The sequence below is a fragment of the Apium graveolens genome, chromosome 11 (assembly GCF_009905375.1).
Source record: "Apium graveolens cultivar Ventura chromosome 11, ASM990537v1, whole genome shotgun sequence".
NCBI lineage: Eukaryota > Viridiplantae > Streptophyta > Magnoliopsida > Apiales > Apiaceae > Apium > Apium graveolens.
In genome coordinates this window covers 142,267,630-142,276,541 of record NC_133657.1, presented here as the reverse complement: position 1 = coordinate 142,276,541, position 8,912 = coordinate 142,267,630, and positions in this window count along the sequence as shown.

The following is an 8,912-nucleotide window of genomic DNA, read 5'->3' as shown; positions in this document are numbered from 1 at the left end:
CATGCCACGCTATGTAGGGGTTCTGTTATTGATCTTATGGGATATTATTAGTACTCTATGTGGTATATAAGTGTATGTAAAGATCGTCAGAATCCAATTCCGAACACTTTGATTTTTCCCGGAAATCCACAAGATACGGAGAGAATTGAGTATAAGGTAACAGGATAAAAAGGATTTAAATTAAAGGATTATAAGAGAGGATCATAAAAGGAATACAATATATTGAGAAAGGTTAAGGGAACCTAAGTAATAAGATCCCGGGTATGATCCCTCAAACGATAAACGAAAACGAAAGTTAAGCGAACCGTATAACAGATCAGCGGTCATTAGGCAAACGATTAGGAAGTTAATCAAAGGGATTAGTGGGAATGATGTCATCCAACCAATAGAAAGAGGACAAGGAAGGGAGGATGACATCATGAGGATGACATAGGCATGACTTGGGAAGGAAGGAGGTGTGGTGGCTTTGTAACCACACAAATTCAAGGGCAAAAAGGTAATTGACTAAACCAAGCACAAAAACCAAGCAACCAAGCCAAGCAAAAATCATTTTCATCAAAAATCAAAAAGCAACCAAGGCTTTGTTCTTGAAGCTCTCGGCTTTTTACTATTCATAAGGCAAGAACAATTCAAAACTCAAGATCCAAGCTTCCTAAATTGGTAAGATAATTCCCTAATCATCTTCATGCTTAGTTAGGACTATATCATGAGTTTAAGCCATTAATTCTTTCTCAATCTTCTTCATTTAATCAAAGAAGAAGACTATGAATAGTGTTTTCAAGTTTTTAACTTGAAGTTTTTCTTGTTTATCTTGAAGATCCAAGCATTCTTAAGACTTCTCAAAGCTTCTTAAGGCTTCCTAGCTCCTCCCACCACTTCAAGGAAGGTATACCATCTCCAAACCCTAGATTCCTATATAATATAAGATGATTTTGATTAGTAGGGTGCTATGGTAGCTTGTTGTTGTGATTAGAGTTTGGGATTTGAAATGGTAGCGAAATGGAATGGTAAATGTTGTAGCTGCTATAGCTGCAGAGGTAGATCTATTGTAGATCAGACCATCTACTTTTGAGAATCAATTATGTATAATTATAACTTGTGGCAGATAATGGCAATTAACTGTAAATTTATCAAGTAATCATTTTGGGTTGTGGATTCAAAGACTTGTACTTATTTAAATTTCATCTGTGAGACTATAACGGGTTGTGGTGTGTGTTAGTGTGGGGTCACAGCATAAGGTTATTTATTATTAATTAAGTGAAGTGATATTGTGGAAAGAAAGGCCGTGACGACCCGGATCCCCGACCCCGGATCTGGGGGTGTTACAGAAATGGTATCAGAGCTAAGCGTTATAAACCTCAGAGATGATGGGGTGTTAAGATAATAAGTTCACTAAGATAATAAGAACTCTTGCCAAGTTCATAGTCGGGCTACCTAACGTAACACTGACAGTTAAAACCCTTATGGGAACCCTTATAAATATCGTGATAGGAGCGTATTTCGTTATCGTATATGGTAGCGGGACTCCGAACCCTGAGGTTGAGGAGCAACATCGTGATGATATTTTATTACTAATTGGAGATCGGATTGTGGATCCGATAGAGTGTCCTAATGCAGGACCGGATGATGTTGATATTGAGGATTTAGCGGTTGAGGATGTTGTCCTAGAAGGGATAGTTGTTGAGGAGGATCCCATGGAGGATCCTGACAGGATTGGATAAAGGACCACTGATGAATTGATGACCATGGTTTGGTCGACTACCAGACGTAGGATTGGCCGGTCACTACCGGAGGTTCGTTCAAGTTATAAAGATAGTAGCCCCTTTAACGCGGCTTACTCGTAAGACTGAGAAGTTTGAATGGACAGAGAAATGCGAGAACAGCTTTCAAGAACTGAAGCAGAGGTTGGTGATGGCCCCTATGCTGGCATTGCCGGATGGAAAAGGAGATTTTGTGAAGTGTAGTGACGCTTCGCACAAGGGCTTAGGGTGCGTGCTTATGCAGCACGGTAAGGTAATCGCGTACATGTCAAGACAATTAAGGTAATATGAAATTCGATATCCCCGCTCATGAGCTTAGGCTCGTGGCAATAGTTTTACCCTAAGGATTGGAGGCACTACTTGTATGGAGAGAAGTGCGAGAATTACCTAAGCCATAAGTGCTCTAGTACATTTTCACGTAGAAAGAGCTCAACGTATGCCAGAGGAGGCAGTTAGAGCTAATCAAGAATAATGATTGGGAGATTCTTTATTATTCGGGGAAAGCCAATATGGTGGCTGATGCCCTTAGTAAAAAGGAGAGACTCAAGATGATAATGTCTTTTGGAGAGTTTATAAGAGATTTTGAGAAAATGGAAATAGTAGTGAAGGTAACTGGAGCCGGTACCGAAAAGCTGTTTGAGATAGCAATACAGCCCGAATTATTGGAAGAGATCATATTGTGCCAGAAAAAGTTATGAATGAAGGCAGAGAGCCAACAATTAGATAAAAGATTAATATCGAGAAAGATGATAAGGGAATAATGAGGTATTCCTATAGAATTTGGGTTCCGAAAGTTCAAGAGCGTAAGGATGAGAACTTAGATGAGAGCCATAGTTTGAGGAATAAGATTTAGAGTAAACCCTGAACGTGATAGTCAGGGAGGTCGCCATCAAGATAGAAGGAACCCATGACATAATGGAGTGGAAAATGAGGATTTTAAATTAAAAGATGACCCCAATTATGGGGAGTAGGATGAAACATTTCATACTAAGGAAACAAAAAGTCGAGTAAGGAAAGGAGACCCGAGATGATACCCCTATACGGCAATTCATGGACCTGTCTAGACAGAACTTAGACTATTATCCCCAACCACCACCTTGAGGAAACAATGCGATAGGAAATTCTTTCAGGACCTTTAAGTCTCTAAGCTCTCAGAGTTCCAAGGAACAGGTTGACCTAGTCGAGGCAAGAGCCTGGCTAAAGGAAATAGAGGAATCATTTGAGATTCTGAATGATTGACGAATCTCAAAAGGACTGTTTTGTCACTTACCCTCCTAAGAGAGAGACCACCCGCTGGTGAAAGACCAAGAAAGGCACGGAGCCAAAGGTTAGAATAAACTGATTTAAGTTCAGTCAATTGTTTTCAGGAAAGTACTTCCCAAAGTTATGAAGATAGTGTAAAAGCTTTAGAGCCTGAACAAAGGCAGACGAGTATGATGAATTGTGAATCTAAGTTGTAAAAGTTATCGAGATTCGTTCTGAGGACACGAATCCAGAATGACGGGATGTTTGAAATCAATGCTTAAGTTGTGTTGGTTCATGAAATAATGATAAGAGAAAGGAAAATAAAAAGAAACTGAAGTGGAAAGGAATATAAAGGCAATAGAGTTTGAGGAATGATAAGGGAGTTGGGTATGAGGAAACCCTAAAGACTCATAGCAATAGAAATAGAAAAGTATGTAATCGTCAGGATGATGATGATTCACCATGAATTAAAATTGATGGTTGAAGGCATAAGAGTTATGTATATTTTATCCCCTTTAAGTTGGGAGGATTCGAGGAAACCTTGAGGTAATTCGAAGGATAAATAATGAGACGCGGATAGACTGAGGAGACAAGAAAGTAAGAAATTAAGAAAATTGGATGAAGGAAGTGACCTTCAAGAATGGGAAATGTAAGACCGGTGGCTTGATACCCAGAAAGGGAGACGCCAGGTATGAAAGATATCCCAACATTGAGGTGACTGTTGAGATAAAAAAAAACAAAAGTAAATAAGGAATTATTAAGAAGAAGTTCACGTTAAACACGACCAATATCTTCCAGAACATCCTTGTTATCGTTACCAAATTAGGCAAGACAAGCGGATAACCGTTGTTATCTTTTGGAGGCCATATGAATTGACCTCAATTTGAATAAGGATGCTATTATGAAGTTAGGTATAGACTATCGAGGTGGGAATGATGAATATGATAATCTATCAAGGAAATATGACTTGATTTATTCGTGGAAGGATGCAGGTACCTTTTAAAGGTGGAATTAAGGATAGAACATTGGTAACTTAAAATGAATCCTAGGGGACTGCATAAAGGTTGGCATGTCACCCTTAATAGGGACAGTATGAGTTTTGACAGTATGATTTGGAAAGGATTAAGGTAATAACAACCTTTAAGGATCAGTGGAGAAATGTTTCAGAGTATATAGACAATGGTTTTAGTATTAGTAAATGGTATTTTGATATGCCCTGTATCTAGGGAATACAGGAGGAACGATTCAAGGATAACCTTAGAGGTTTTATAAGGAAAAAGGTAATATTCAAAATTTTCAAGAATAGAAATGTTGATAAAGGAAATATGACGTAATTATATTGATGCCAAGTGAGGCACGTGTTAAACCACGAGAAGGTATGGATCGAACCAGTAATGGTCGAAATTGTTCAGGGCAATTAGGACTTAAGGTAGAAGATGCTCTAAGTATAATTGAGAGTCAGTCTTGACAGTGATTAGCCTCTAAAGACTGAGGCAATAACTTATGGAAAAATGGTGATATTTTTTTTTCTTTTCCCATCTGATTTTAAGGAAAACATCTTCACTCAAGCAGTGATCAGAAATAAGGTAGAAAATTTATTTGGAGGTGGTTAAAATGACATTGACTGTAAGGAAATTTTACTATCAGGAAAGGCCAAAGCGGTGGCCGACACTTTAAAGGTAAGAGGATAATTATAGGCGTGTGTGCCAAAAGAATACAGTGATGATGGTTAAAAATTTGAAGGTCGAATTATGGTTTGGAAGATTGACATTCCTTCTGATGACTGTGCAATATCCAACCGTAATAGTAGTTGGTAAAAGTTTAATTCGTGTAATCGCCATGAACGGGCTATCTATCTTAGAAGGTCCTATCTTGAGATAAGCCAGGACCATGTTTCAAAAAGGACTAGATGAACCCTTGAGTTAATTCTTCTATTTAGGGCGTATGATTAAGAATAGTATTAACCTGCTATCGTTGCTTTGATTGAAACTCTTCTGCACTTTTATCTGCTTCATGTCATGTATGTATGTCAGGATCAGGAGTGTTCTTCATGAATCAGAAATGGTGATTATGTTACCTCCTTAGAAGGATTTGATACGACATGTATAGACTCCGTATGGTTAGATATTAAGATTTTATGGAAAAATGAATGACGACAGTAGGTCAGTGGTGGACCATAGTAAGGCAGCAATGATTCTGCGAGTATTGAGCTGATTACAACCGTGAGATTGAGTACCACTAATCGGGTCGTGGTAGTGTATAAGTTATCATTAATAGACTAATTAAGTAGAGTATCTACCTGGTGAATAATTATTCTTTCTTATCAATAGAGAGTCGTATTATTATACGAGGAAGGTTGCGGTGCAAGCATAGAATTATAGTAACGATGATGTATAGAATGAGATCCCAGATTCGATTTTCGATGTCGAGGGAGTTTCAAAGGTGATTATGTATAAGCTCGAGGAAGAGTGTGGGTCCATAGAATGATGGTCGGGATAGCGAAAATATTTAGGCATGGGAAATACGAGGCTATAATGCTTGATGCTGATATAAATACGCATATGTTTTGTTCTCCTATGACAAACCTCTATAGTTCAGAGGTAGGTTCCAAGCCAGATATTTTGTGGCAGTATATTTTTTTCATATATACAATTCTCTTCAGTTCGTTCTTTTCTCTTCTTTTCATTTCATGTAAGCTGAGAAGAACAACCCTTCCAGAAGGGGAGGTATTGCCGAATGACTATCTATCTGTGTGATAGAAGCCGAGTAGGATACCAGCTATTGTTTAATTGCTTGTCAAGTACTAAAGGCTGGCCACCTTCTGTACTAACTATGCGATATAACAAGTGTTCATGATCATAGTGATCTCTCAACAAATTCCTTTACTTCTATTTGATTGATCAAATTTTGGAAAATAGAAACAACTGAAAAAGGAGTAATAAAGTGGTGGTAGTATGCGGAATGGGAACACATTCGTGATACTAAGGTTGACGTGGTTATTAAAAGGTTATAGAACGCTAACGAGCAAAAGTATAACCAGTATAATATTAGGAACGGAAGGTAGTAGCGATTACGAACTGGAAAAGAATGGGTATTGAGAAGCAGAAGCTCTAATGCTAAAAGCAATAATGAGAGTCTGTGCAATAGACTTGAAAGAATTTGGAATGATCACTTAATTCGGATTGAGTTATCTTACGACAATAGATCATATGTCATTATTGAGATGTCGCCTTATGAGATCCTTGAGGGAAGACAATGTCGATCTCCCTTATGTTAGGATGAAGTTGTAGAGCGCAAGATGCTCGGACCAGCAGTGGTCTAAAGGACCAAGGATATGATAGATCTAATCAGAGGACGGCTGGTAGTAGCCCAAGATGGACATGATAAGTATGTTGATTTGACACGAAAGGATAAAGAGTATGAAATAGGGGACCTAGTAATGTTATAGGTATCCCTTGGAAAGGATTGATGAGGTTCGGAAAGAAAGGAAAGCTAAGTCTACAATTTGTTGGACCCTTGAATATATTAAGAAGTATTGGGAAGTTAGCATATGAGCTAGCCTTACCCCAGAACATGTAGCAAGTCGTAACGTGTTTCACGTATCAATGTTAAGGAAGTGTAATTCAGATGCCAGATAAATAGAGGGATATGAGCGCATAGATATGCAACCCGACGTAACCTATATGGAGCAACCAGGAAGGGTTATAGAGTGAAAAGGAACAAGTGCTTAGGAGAAGGATTATCAAACTAGGCAGAGTTTGGTGGTAGAACCACAATGTGGAAAATTGACTCGAGAGTTAGAAAGTGTAATGCTAGGAAAGTATCCCCATTTGTTTTCTATCTGATTCCGGGACGGAATCCTTTTAAGGAGGGGAGATTGTAATAACCCCAATTTTTGAGAAATTTTGAAACCCTTATGAATAGTGTTTTTGCTGAACGAGAAAACTTTTCATGCCACGCTATGTAGGGGTTCTGTTATTGATCTTATGGGATATTATTAGTACTCTATGTGGTATATAAGTGTATGTAAAGATCGTCAGAATCCAATTCCGAACACTTTGATTTTTCCCGGAAATCCACAAGATACGGAGAGAATTGAGTATAAGGTAACAGGATAAAAAGGATTTAAATTAAAGGATTATAAGAGAGGATCATAAAAGGAATACAATATATTGAGAAAGGTTAAGGGAACCTAAGTAATAAGATCCCGGGTATGATCCCTCAAACGATAAACGAAAACGAAAGTTAAGCGAACCGTATAACAGATCAGCGGTCATTAGGCAAACGATTAGGAAGTTAATCAAAGGGATTAGTGGGAATGATGTCATCCAACCAATAGAAAGAGGACAAGGAAGGGAGGATGACATCATGAGGATGACATAGGCATGACTTGGGAAGGAAGGAGGTGTGGTGGCTTTGTAACCACACAAATTCAAGGGCAAAAAGGTAATTGACTAAAGCAAGCACAAAAACCAAGCAACCAAGCCAAGCAAAAATCATTTTCATCAAAAATCAAAAAGCAACCAAGGCTTTGTTCTTGAAGCTCTCGGCTTTTTACTATTCATAAGGCAAGAACAATTCAAAACTCAAGATCCAAGCTTCCTAAATTGGTAAGATAATTCCCTAATCATCTTCATGCTTAGTTAGGACTATATCATGAGTTTAAGCCATTAATTCCTTCTCAATCTTCTTCATTTAATCAAAGAAGAAGACTATGAATAGTGTTTTCAAGTTTTTAACTTGAAGTTTTTCTTGTTTATCTTGAAGATCCAAGCATTCTTAAGACTTCTCAAAGCTTCTTAAGGCTTCCTAGCTCCTCCCACCACTTCAAGGAAGGTATACCATCTCCAAACCCTAGATTCCTATATAATATAAGATGATTTTGATTAGTAGGGTGCTATGGTAGCTTGTTGTTGTGATTAGAGTTTGGGATTTGAAATGGTAGCGAAATGGAATGGTAAATGTTGTAGCTGCTATAGCTGCAGAGGTAGATCTATTGTAGATCAGACCATCTACTTTTGAGAATCAATTATGTATAATTATAACTTGTGGCAGATAATGGCAATTAACTGTAAATTTATCAAGTAATCATTTTGGGTTGTGGATTCAAAGACTTGTACTTATTTAAATTTCATCTGTGAGACTATAACGGGTTGTGGTGTGTGTTAGTGTGGGGTCACAGTATAAGGTTATTTATTGTTAATTAAGTGAAGTGATATTGTGGAAAGAAAGACCGTGACGACCCGGATCCCCGACCCCGGATCTGGGGGTGTTACAGTTCTTAACAAACTGAGAATAGAATTTCTTCAAAGATTATTTGATCAAATCAAGCTGAGTCTCTAGACCATTCTTGAAACCCAAAATATCAAGGTACATATGCCTATCACCTTTAGAACATGTGGTCCAACCGAATATAATTCTCCCATTAATGCAAAAGTATGGTGACTTATTACTTTCAAATCTTTCTGATGAGCCTATCCTTCAAACATCTTTTGAAGGTGCTCAATCATATCATAAGCATCATTATGCTCTTGTTGCTTCTAAAGCTCAGCACTCATAATTACAAGAATGAGACATGAAACATCAGTTGCATAATTAATTTGCTTCTGGTAAGCATTTTGTTCTGCACATATTTCATTCTCAGCTAGAAGAAATAAGGGAGGGGTTTGAGTGATATCCTTGAACCCGAGGACAATCCTCAAGTTCGCATGTCAATCGAGGAAATTATTTCATGTCAGCTTGTCCTTCTCAAGGACTATTACATAGAGAAGTTATTTGTGTTATTTGTCATTTGATATCTACAATATTAAAGTGCATAAAATGACTTAGTCTATAGAGGATCATTAAATTATGTTCAATTGATTATTCATATATATTCACAATATATATATCTCACTATTTTTATCA